The sequence below is a fragment of the Actinia tenebrosa genome, unplaced genomic scaffold (genome assembly GCF_029948245.1).
Source record: "Actinia tenebrosa isolate PJP-AT-01 unplaced genomic scaffold, QUT_ActTen_1.0 PGA_scaffold0__85_contigs__length_37466705, whole genome shotgun sequence".
In the NCBI taxonomy this organism is placed as follows: domain Eukaryota; kingdom Metazoa; phylum Cnidaria; class Anthozoa; order Actiniaria; family Actiniidae; genus Actinia; species Actinia tenebrosa.
In genome coordinates, this window is record NW_028292569.1 from 14149235 (window position 1) to 14161547 (window position 12313).

The 12313-nt window shown below is 47.1% G+C and overlaps 1 protein-coding gene across 1 annotated transcript in view; it reads left to right on the forward strand.

Moving 5' to 3' along the window:
* Positions 1-12313, forward strand: part of LOC116303508 (von Willebrand factor A domain-containing protein 8) — a 51456-nt gene that overhangs the window by 18675 nt on the left and 20468 nt on the right. The window lies entirely within an intron of this gene.

The following is a 12313-nucleotide window of genomic DNA, read 5'->3' on the forward strand; positions in this document are numbered from 1 at the left end:
AGGCGCACCTCTAGATCTTCTGTTTCCCTTTGGGCAGCCTCCCTTTCCTCTTCGGTACGAGTTTGGTCCTCGATTACTTCTTGCTGCCGCTCTATTTGCCCCTCCAGGTCTTCAATAGCCTGATCTCTTTGCCGGATTTGTTCTTCCTTGGTGTTAATTTCGGCAACCAACCGCCGCCTTTCCACCAAAGAGCCAGCTATGGTAGTTTGTAGGTCCTTAGCGTCGTCTCTTGTTAAGTCCAACTCCTGCAGGGCAAGGTTAAGAGCCCTTTGGGTTTGGTTTCTTTCGCGACGAATTTTGGTTCTTTGTTCTACCAGCTCACTTATTTCTTGGTTTTTGTATTCGACTTCCCTCCTATGTGCGTCGGCGAGCCGCTGGTTTTGCTTCATGTATTCTTCCTCCCTTTCTTCCAGCGTTTCCCGCAGCGCTTCCGTTGAGGTGCCAGAGCTTTGAGCTTCTTCTAAGTCCCTTTGTGCTTTATCTCTTTCGCGCAGGGCTTTTATCCAACTGGTTTCTCATTTCTTTCATTCTTTCATCTTGATGGGCGGACTTCTTTTCAGCATCAGCGAGTAGTTGACCTTGCTTTGCGTACTCTGCGTCTCTTTTTTCTAACTCCCTTTGCAGCTCCTCGGCACGCTTTTCAATTTCAACCCTTTCGGTTAGGGCTCTCAACCTTTCTAGCATGCTTCTAGTAGCCTGCTGAAAGCCTTTTAATCTTGAGACGTCGCCCCTAACGTCACCATTCTCATCAAAGAGGGGTTGTGGTTTCGTCCAGCGGTCTTTGTCAGGAAATCTCAGGTCTTGAACGCTTATGAGGACTTTGTTTCCGCGTTCTGTGAGCCTTACGTCGTCAGCATCAAAGTGGGAATAACGTTGCCTTAGCTCTTGCGTTGCCCACTCTACGGTTTCCCGCGCGGTTGCCTCTGGCTGCTCCACGTTTTGAAGCTCCAAGTACTCGGGGATGGGTTCGTTGGGCTTTTTAGATGACCACATGTCTCTTAAGGTGGCTTTGGCGCGTTCCCATGTGCTACCATACTTATTTTCTAAGGCTGCGTCGTAAACTAGGGGGTCGGTTTCCGCGCCTTTAGTCCATGCGTCGAATTCGTCGTCGTTAATGTCTACTTGACCTTCTTCGGTAAGGGGGTCAAAATCCGTTCCTTCTACTTCCATTATATATGATAAGCTCAAAGTTAAACCCCAACGTATTACCTAAGCAGGTTGGCGGACTGAAAGCAGAACGCACCTTTCACCGGGTCACCTTTACGCCCAGCAGCGCAAAACCAGGAGAAACCTTGTACGTAGGCGTGCCCCGCCTAACGGATAACCTAGTGTTGATTCCTGGCACCCTGGCGCTAAGGTTTGACCTAGCAATACAACCAAACACTGCGGACGTGCGTTACGTCGTCAATAACGTGGGTAGAAACCTCGTTTCCAAAATACGCGTAAAGTTCGCCGGGGAATCCTTGCTGGACTTAAATAGGTACGATCTGTATACCACGTACAAAGACTTATGGTTGACAGCCTTTGACCGCGCGCAAAGGATAGAACAAGGAATTGGTAGTGTCATTCTACGTAAGGTCCGCACACCTACGAAAACGCAACCTACTGACGGCAGCGGAGAAACCGCAGTGGCAGACGCAAAGCGAATAAAGACCGCCTATGGTAGTAAGTATGTCATACCATTAGACTTTGAAGTGATTACGAATCACGGCGCGTATTACCCAAGACAGTTATCCGAGCTACAGTTTGAAGTAACTTTAGCAGATGCTAATAACATCATTGGTGGGCTAAGCACTGCGCTTACCACGACAACCCCCTATTCCGTTACTAACTTAGAGCTGCAGTACGAAACGGTATACAGCGAAGAGCTGGCCCGTAGCGCCGGTATGGAATACAGCGCCGGGAAGGCTTTCCTTTACGATCACGTCGTGATGTACAAGACGTTCAGCTTTACAAACAACGTCGAAGAGGTCATCAACCAAAGCATTAACCTTCCCAGGCGCAGCCTCACAGGGATAATGTTGCTGTTCGCAAAGACATACACGGCAGGATTGCGTGACTCTGAGGCGTTCTTTAATCCTAACATCACTAACGTAGGCGTTAGCATTAACGGAGTGCCTAATAAGGTTTACTCACAAGGGATAAAGCCCGAGGACATGTACCGGGAAGTCGCGCGTAAGTTTGGCGACCAAATTGGCCCAAAGGAATTCTTTAAGGACAAATATGCGTTATGGATCGACATGCGCACCATTAACAACGAAGACCTACATGGTCAGGGTTTACGTCTAGTAAATACGCAGGATGGCATAACATTGGAGATCAAGCGCACCAAGAACGCCAGTGCGGGCGACGGCGACAAAATAAACTGCTACGTTTTCGTGGTGTCGGACGCGCAGCTAAGCGTGGAAATGAATCAGCTAAAAAGCGTTGCCTATTAAAATATTCCTTACGTATAATATGCTTCGCGTATTTCAAAACAACGAAACCAAACTGCAATGCATAGTGCAAGGCGACAAACTGTACTTTAAAGCAAAGGAGGTGGCTTTGGCGTTGGGCTATGAGCGCCCTAGAGATGCAATTAGAGCACACGTATCTGAGAAATACCAGAAAAGATGGGTCGATCTACAAGGGGCTTCAAATCGCCGCTCCCCTACTACGCAACCACATTCCGTGTTTATATCCGAACCTGGTTTGTACGAACTGATATTTAGTTCGAAGTTACCCAAAGCTGTGGAGTTTCGTGATTGGGTCTTCGAGGAAGTCCTTCCAACGTTACGTAAAGCGGGTAAGTATGCGATAGACAAGCGCTTCGACGGTCCAAACAAGTTGGTATTCAAAATAGAAAATGAGTTTGACCTACATAAAAAGGTGGTGGACTACATCCGCAGGTTTTACCCCCAAATGCTCGTGACCCCTGGTCTAGGCGAACTGCAGGATTCGGACGGCAAACGTATAAAGTGCTGGCAGAAAGGATATCAACGCGGTCAACCCGACCTGCTCATCCTGAATGCACACCTACGTTACCGTGGCTTCTGCGTAGAGCTGAAGACCCCAAAAGGCGACGGGGTATTATCTGAGGATCAACGACTACTCTTACAGAGGTACAAAGAAAACGGTTATAAGGTAATGATTAGCAGCGACTACGACGTCATTTGCAGGGAGATCACGAAGTATGCACAAGGAATTCGCCTGCCATGTAGGTGGTGCTGCAAGCGCTTTAAAAGCGCGCAGACTCTGGCAACGCATTTGAGAATATTCCATAGGTATAATGGATAAGGATAAATTTAACGAGTTAAAGTTCATACAAACGCACTGGCGCGATTTGACCGTAGGGGAAATCTACGAGATAAAGAATTACGTGGTCTTTGAAGACTTGGACCGCCTGCGTTTGGTCTTAAAGAATAAAAAAAGAACATACACCCTTTGGGCGCCCGATAGGATAAGGTACGCCATCGAAGGGCAGGACGTTACCCATGTCATGAGTCATGGTAAAAAGGATGGCAGGTGGGTATTTGACGTAGTCAAGTATGAGCCTGAGAGTCCTCTGCATAGTTAAGCTTTGTTCCTCAGCTTACTAGCGCGTCTGCTAAAGTCCGCTGCGCTTTAGGATCCGCGGGGCACCAATGCCCCACAAAGGATCCTTCGGGGAATACCTTGCCACAATGAAGGCAGGTGTATTTTTTCTCCTCACGAATTGCGGGGGTTTCAGGGATTATGCAGTCGCTTGGTAGTTCGCATGTAATACAGTCCATATATTGAAAGGGCGATTAGGAATCCTCCAAAGAATGCGGCTGCGTAGGCTAGCATATACCTTTAAAAGGGGTCCTTATTTTTATTGTTGTTTTGTTAAATGTTGATGATACTTAACAAACAACAAGAAAAATAAGAATGGGATTTGAGACTCTTTGCGCAAACCCTGCTTTACTATTAAAGGCCCCAAGAAATGCTATTGCGTATCATATATTTCAAAGAGTGTCTCAGAATGTTGACAATAAGGTTAAATCTTTGTTAAGGATGCCTGGAAACTATTTCAAAGAGTGTCTCAGAATGTTGACGTTTAGGTTAAACCTTTGTTAAGACAGTTGAAGATATGTTCCTCTTCTCTAACACAACCACAACGATCGCACTCCTGCCTCCAATGCTCCCTTTTAGTCCACGGAACGCCTTCGGCGCGTTCAAAAGAGGGGAAAGTACGGACTATCTTCTTATGGTAATCTATGCGATTCCTTAAGTAATCCTCTTTATGCGGGCAGCGACACATCAAATCCGCACATTGGTAGCAATCCACGCCTTCCAAGTCGTAAGCGCGGGAGAGAAACCTATAATTCACTTCATGCGTTCTCCGGTGCGTCTGTAAACGTTGACGACTACTAAGTATCTTATTACAGAAACTACACTGTCTGGTTCGATTACAGACGCCCCTTTTCAGATGCTGCTGCATTTCGAAGGGGTTGTGGAATTCCTTATTACAGTCCTTACAAAGCCCACAAATGCGTTTATCCTGATGTTGTTGCATCTTTTGAACGGTGCTGAATTCCTTACCGCAATCCTTACAAACCTTACTAATTGGCTTCTTCGTGCAAACTCCATGCCGAACATGGTATTGCAGTCTTTGTTTGGTGCTGAACACCTTTTTACACATCAAACAGTCCATATATACTTAACAGTATCTTAGCCTCCATTTAACATCCTTAACAAAGATTTAACCTTATTGTCAACATTCTGAGACACTTTTTAAATAGTTTCCACATATACTTAACAAAGATTTAACCTTATTGTCAACATTCTGAGGCATTTTTTGGAATAGCTTATGGGCGACTTAACAAAGATTTAACCTTATTGTTAACATTCTAAGACACTTTTTAAATAGTTTCCAGGCATCCTTAACAAAGATTTAACCTTATTGTTAACATTCTACGGGGGATATCGCATGAAGTCCTTAACGGACTCCTTAGCCCACGTTGCCATCGTTATCAGCGCGCCAAACCATTCTGCACGCTTCAGACCGCACATTTCATCGTACAACTTCTGCACGCGCTCTTTTAACCGGTCTATCTCCTCCCTTTGCATTTCTATGGTGTCTCTTTTATCTTTTGCGTCGGCGACAATTCTTTGCACTGCTTCCACTGGCTCCATATATTTTAGCGAATAAGTTTAAATATAAATGAACCCAGATCACATGCCTTGTAACGCTCTGATAGTAGGACCCACCGGCTGCGGAAAGACCCAATTCGTCGTGGAGCAGCTATTAGGACCCTTTAGATACCGCTTCGACTACATCGTGCTGCTCTGCCCCACCTACGTGAATAACCCCACCTGGACGGGCATAGGAGTGAAAGATGACGACTTCTTTGTGGACATACTGGATCCTAACGAGTTATCCAGCCATCTTAAGTTTTGGCACAAACAATTCCCCAAGAATACGCAAACCTTGCTCATACTGGATGACATCGCCTGCGGGGACGACGTAAAAAGACGCACCTCAGAATTAGTGAAGCTCGCCTTTAGCGGCAGACACGACAATATCAGCGTTTGGTTGCTCTCGCAGCAGCTTACCAGCGTCTCTAAGCCCTTTAGGGAAAACATAGGATCTCTGGTAGTATTTTATACTCCGAGCAAGTCTGACCTGGAAACCATCTTAAGCGACTACGGCGGTGAGATATCCAAGGAACAGTTACACGAATACATGCGGCATTTAAAGACGCACCAACATTCCAAGATGATCTTCTCTTTGAGGTTTCCGTATTCCATAAAGATCTGCGATCTTTAACTCCTAATGTATATGGACATTGAGCAGCTCTTAGATGAAGTCCCCGCGCAGTTAGACGAAAGTAACCTTAAGGAACAACTCAACATCCTTGTGTCATCTGGGAAGTGCAAAGAAATGATAGGCAAGGAACTTACCCATGAGCAGGTTAATAAGTTGTCAGAAGAGGAAGTTAAAAAGTTCCATAAGAGGTACGAGGCCGCCCTTGCAAGTAAGACCACGGACGCCGTAGCAGATTCCGCTATCCGACTTGCCACCAAGCTCCTCGGACTCGCACTGCCCATAGACGACGTGGAGCAACTGCGGAAGGACATTAGCGAGGACTATGTCATCGCCCAAGAACTTAAGATAACCTGCGGGTGGTTGTCTTTGAAGTGCGGTAAGTTAATGGCAGTCGCCTCTGCGGCTTTGCACGTAGCTCAGCACGTCGACTTGAAGGAACTTACGACATCTTGGAAAGACTTCAAGAAGGACAGAGAAGTCGAAAAGGTCTTCCAGGCGGCACTTGCTGAGGTACCTGATCACTTAGTCAAGTCGTCCTCAGGAATTACCCAGGTCGCCTCAAGTACTTAGTCAAGTCGTCCTTAAGTACTTAGTCAAGTCGTCCTCAAGTACTTAGTCAAGTCGTCCTCAAGTACTTAGTCAAGTCGTCCTTAAGTACTTGCTCAGGTCCTTCAAGTCCTTAGATATAAATGGAACCAGAGTCGAAGGTAGAGCAGCCCCAAGAGGAGCAACGAATCACCAAGGCTAAATCCCCAGGCAGAGTTGCCGCGGGAAAGAAGCTCGCGGAGATGAATAGGAAGAACAAAGCCAAAAAAGAAGAAAAGGTAGAAGAGAAAGAAGAGGAATCTTTTATTAATACTGGGTACGTCATCGGCGCGTTAGGAGTCATCATAGCTGCAGGCAGCCTTTACTTACAATGGCGGGCAACGAAAAAGGTAGAACCACCAACATTTCACGCGCCCGTGCACGCACCCGTGGAGCCGGCCGCTAGAAAAAGTAAGATCCCTGAAATGGAGTAATAACCTTCTCGCTTTGTAATATAATGTCAACCGCGTTATTGAAAACTGTTGAAGAAGCAGCTATCATTACTTCCATCGTTGCGGGTATTGGTTGGGTAGGTAAGAAAGTGCTCAAAGAAGACTTTACTGAAGACCCAAGCAAGAGCTTCGCTAATTTTGCTAAGATGACCGCTGCCGTAGGCGGGGCTATCATGGTAAAGGATTACCTACGGAAGGAAAAGTACCTCCCTACGGTGTAATATATAATGGCTAGCGTGGTCGCAGGTGGAGTTATTGCAGCTTTAGCATTCACTGGAGCTAATTATGGTGGTCAATATTTGGATAGATTAGTTAGAGGCGACAAAAGTGGAGATTTGGCCGCCGAAAGGAAGAGACACGACTTAGCGCTGGAGAAATATCAGCGAGACGTGGCGGCTTGGAATGAAAAAAGACAAGCTTACAGGGATTGGTTGGATAAGAACTACCAAGACAAGATGCAGGCGGATAAGAACTTCGAAAACACGGACTACACCTTTAAGCTCTATGCGCAAGCACACCCCGCGGCATCGATGGGATTGAGAAAGCCTCAGTTTAAGAATTACTATCAGCCTTCTAAGAAACAAAAAGATAGTGAGCTGGTCTTCGTAGGAATCGCAGGGCTGGCAGGAGGCGTAGCTTTGGCGTATCTGCTCTGAGCTGCGCTCAGATCACTAGAAGGGGACTTGTCCCCTGTAATATATGATCGTCTTTTTGGAAAACGACAAGAATGACTTTACCACTTATTTGAATCCCCCCATCAAAGCCCATAAGGTTAGGCTGGTTAGTTGCTCTTTGTACAATTCTTGGTATAATTTAGTCAATGGTATGGTCACCGTGCATAAAGGATCTAACAATTATCAAGGCGTAATGCTACCCGATGGACATTACACGCCAATCACCCTTGCTAAGGAGCTCGCCAAGCGCGGTTATACGCTCACCACAGGGCTGCCGCACGAGATGACCTTCAAACATAATCTTCCTAACAATTTCTCGGTAACCCTAGGAAAGTCTGACCCATTGGGATCTTTATTATGTGCCTCAGGCAAGACAATTACCGACACAGCCATACCCGTGAAATGGAAAGTCGCATCCTCTTACGAAGTCTATTGCGACTTGGTCCATAGTTACAACAATGGAGAAAAGTCTTCTCTTATGTCCAAGTTTCTGCCCAAAGGTAATCCATTTGACCCAGTAGAATACACTCCAATTTCTTTAAGCTATGACTTGTCTAATTTGGTAGAAAACATAAACATCACCATTAAAGTGGACGGAAAGACGGTGGATTTTAACGGACGCAAGATCAATCTTGTTTTGGAATTCATATAATGGGCCACGTAGAGGACAAACTCAAAAGGATTTACTATGGACCCGAAGGCTATTGGAGAGGAGCGTCAGCTATCAAGAAACTCGCGACCGCGGCCAGGGTATCAGAAGAAACGGCTAAGAACTGGCTAAGAAAACAAACCCTCTGGCAGGTTTATCTTCCCGTGCCTAAGTACATTCCCAGGCCCAGCTTTACCGTAAATGCCCCCAATGAAGTTCATCAGGCGGATTTGCTTTTCTTACCGCACGACAAGGTAAGAAGAAAGACCTATAAATACGCTTTGACCGTAGTTGATATCGCAAGCAGATATAAGGACGCCGAACCCATAACCAGCAAGGATTCTGGGGAAGTCGCAGAAGCCCTAGGTAGGATTTATAAGCGCGTCTTGAAATGGCCTAAGCTGCTGCAAGTGGATGCGGGGACAGAGTTCATGGGCGTGGTTACTAAGACCCTGAAAGACCACGACACTAAGATTAGGAGAGCCGAAGCAGAGTACCACAGGGGTCAGAGCATCGTCGAAAGATTTAATAAGACCCTGGCCGAGCGTCTCTTTGGGTACCAGTATTGGAAAGAGCTGGAAGATCCCTCCAAACGCAACAGGGAATGGACCCAGAGGCTCCCCCAGGTCGTCGCGGCTTTGAACAACGAGGCGGCCAGGGCTACGGGAATGAAACCCAAGGATGCTATGAAGAAGAAACACGTGGAACACAAGTCCTACGTCAGAAGTTCAAGGGCGGTCAGGACTGAAGGAAAAAAAGCTCCCCCGCGACATAGTGGTCAGATACCTCTATCAGCCGGGGGAACTCGAAGGTGGCAGTAAGAGAGCCACGGATCCTAACTGGTCCCTGGAAACGTATGAGATTTCGAAGTCCGTCACCAAGGAAGGGCAACCTGTGTTGTATTACCTAAATGGCCCAAGTCGCGGATTCGTCAAGGAAGAGCTGCTCATAGTTCCCAAAGACTCAGAGTAGTGCTGCTCCACGCGCCCGATTGCACTCTAGGCATGTCAGTCTTACGTTGCTTCTGCAATGCCCGCGTTTATTATTTATGCGATCCACGGAGAACTGTTGATCGTCATTCGGATCAAACCTCCATAGTAGAGGTATGTTACACTTTGCGCAGCGGGCGCCTTTCTTATAGACGTCGTCCACGCATAGGTCGAACGTCATATCTTTTTCTTCGTCGTGCCGCTTGTAGCGAAGGAGTTTCTTAGCAATGTTCTCTTTGGCTACGTCCTCTGGCGTCTTATCGTAGCGCAGTTGCGGACCCCAGGCTCTTTTTAACTGTTTGGCATATTCTACGCGGCTTACGGCGGTGTAGATAAGGTTGCTCCAACACAGCCGCTGGTCTACGATCCATAAGGTTTCTTTTATGGTAAGCCCTTGCGCGCTGTGGACTGTCATGCAATAGCCCAAGCGCCAGTCTGGATGGGAGGTAATTCTTTCCACCTTTTCTATGGGTACCCAGGCTTTGTCATGCGTTACTGCATTCTGCAGTTGGATGTCAGTACCGGGTACCCAGACGTCTCTTTTTTGCATGCGGGTGTCGTGGGGTTTGTAGCAAACAGGTACGGGATGCGTAGGGAAGCGCTCTCGGTGTATATTTAGCAAATCCTTTTGTATGCGAGACTGTGCTGCGCGTTTGCTGCTCAGCACCAGATCCTTTGGATGCCATGTGTAAAGGAAGTCCTCGTACTTCTTCGCTCGTACGCGTTTGCACAGTGTTTTGCATTGGTCGGCGTCACTAAGGCCCCTTAATTCCGCTTTCAGGTTTCTTATTTGATCCTTGCTGCGGTAGTCGGTGTTAATTTCCTCCGCATGGTCTACGAACCCCTTTAGCCATTCGTGGGGCATCTCTCCGGCTATTGGAGGAGGCTGGCAGGGATCTCCGGCGAATATTACTTGACATTTCCCGCGAAGGAACTCTACGAACTCCTGCAGGATTTCCAAAGGTACGGTGCAAATCTCATCCCAAAGTATCACCGGAGGTATGTCGTGGATGGCTTCTGGTACCCACTTTTGGCCATTCCAACGAAAGAAGCTGTGGTACGTTTGAGCGTCGTGGCCCATTTCGCAGAGTTCTCTTTCCAAACGGTGCGTTGGCGTTAGCACCTTTATCTTAGGAAAGAGTTCTAACACGCGCGTCGTCCTACCGCTACCTCCCGTACCGTAGAGGTAAGAGAAGCGTTGGTAGGAAATAGGGTCCGCAACTGAGGGCAGTGGCTCTTTGGTAGGCGTTACGGAACCCTGGGTGTGCTCGCCGTGATATTCTACGCGGCCTCTCCAAGCTTTGATCTCTTCGTCTTTGACGCGCCATTGGCCACTTTCCGCTAACTCGTCTTCTGTGTAGAATTCTTTCATCTTTTCTAAGACGTGCGGTTTCACGTACAAAGAATCCGTGGCTACACGCGGAATGTCTTCTTTGTCGAACCGCAGCAGCATCGCGAGAAGGTTAATGTGCGCGTAGGCTAACATGCTGGCACGCAGATGGTAATACTGCGGTCGATGGTCCTGGTAGTAACACAAAGCATTCCATTTGCGTTCTTTTTGCTCGGCTTCTATGAAATAGTCCCACTTCTCCACGGACACCATGGTTCCTTGGTCATGGGCACGTTTTATGAGGAAACTCAACTCACCTTCGTCTGTTATTAAGCGCCGTTGCATGTGTTTTTCTCCCTCCTTAGCGCCCTGGGTGAATTTACCTATGACAATTCGGGCCGTAGGGTTATGCTCTGGTAACCATTTGGTAAAGGCGCTGTGACAAAGTATGGCTTCATGCGCTGTGTATTTTAAAAGCTTGCGCTCTTCAAAGAAGTTCAATAGGGGTATGGGTATCCATTCTTTCTCTTGTAGATGCTTCCCGTACCACGCGTAAATTATGGGATGTAAGTCTTTAGCCAACTTCCAAGACGTTAATCGTACGAATCCAGTTACTGGGGCGTCGTAGTGACCGTCTAACGAAACGCGGAAGAATTGGGAGTCTGGATGTCCGTAACGGTCGTAATATTCCTTACAATCCCCTAGACCTTTAAAACTTGCAGGGCAACAGTGTTTCATATCCAGAGACACGTACTCGTCTTCGTCGTACTCCATGTTCCAAAGACCACCGTGACCATGCTCTACACAGGCTTTGGCTATGTCTCCGAACTCTTTTGGGGTAGGTTTCCACCCATTCCTCTTCTTGGCCGCCAAGAAGTCCAAACTACGAGAGCTGAGGACCTCGTCTGAGAAGTCCTCACCAAGGGATTCACATGCACTTTGTATGCGCAGGTGTTCCATTTCCGGTCGGTATAAAGTACCATCTTGGGTCATAAACTGACTTCCCTCCGCGTCCATTAACCATATGGAATTCTCATGAACTAATTCTGTCAATGGTGACTTCTTATAGACCTTTGTCTCCTTCTTTTTAGGAAACCTTAACTCTCTCCATGCGTGTGCGTTGTGCTGATAAATGACTATAGGAGCACCTCTGCCTCCGTATTTGTGCGTTCCTGGGTAAATAAAGCCGTCGGTAATGTCTTTCACGTGTATGCGCCTTTCTAACGCAGTTTCTAACTTCTTGATGTTGTCAATAGTTGCTCCAGCCCTACGAGTAGCATCTTCCCATCTCTGGATGGCTTCTCTTCTTTTTAGGGTAAGTTTACCGCCCCGAGAGGAATCTTCGAAGAACTCTCTTACTAACTTCCCTACGCAGTTGCCGGGATGTCGCATTGGTTTAAGCTTCTTAACGTCTGGTTTCTTAATCTCGTACGCGCCGTAAATTACTACAGTAACCGGGTATGCGACCTCGTAGAACAGTATGTCTATTCCTTCAAGTGCTCCGGGCCTGGTGTCTTTATTCAGCACAAACAGGTTTTGCTTACCTGACGCCCGTATTGGATTGCGCCCCTTTTCTATCATCCACTCACCGTCTAAATACTTTATAAATGTTAACTCCAAACGGTATTCACCTTCAGGCATCAAATTGATTATCCTTTCTGCTCTTTCATATGTCATTGTCTCGTCCGTATCGCCCTCCATAAACGTTGTAAAGGCAAAGTCAGCATCCAGGCGATCCAACACCTGAGTTCTCAGTTTGCGCACAGTTTTATTTCTAATGCTCGTGATGGCGTCCATCTATATGTAAAGGATATCTTAACCTCCGTTTACGGTACCCAGCAGCAGTAAGGGAATCAGCGCGCGT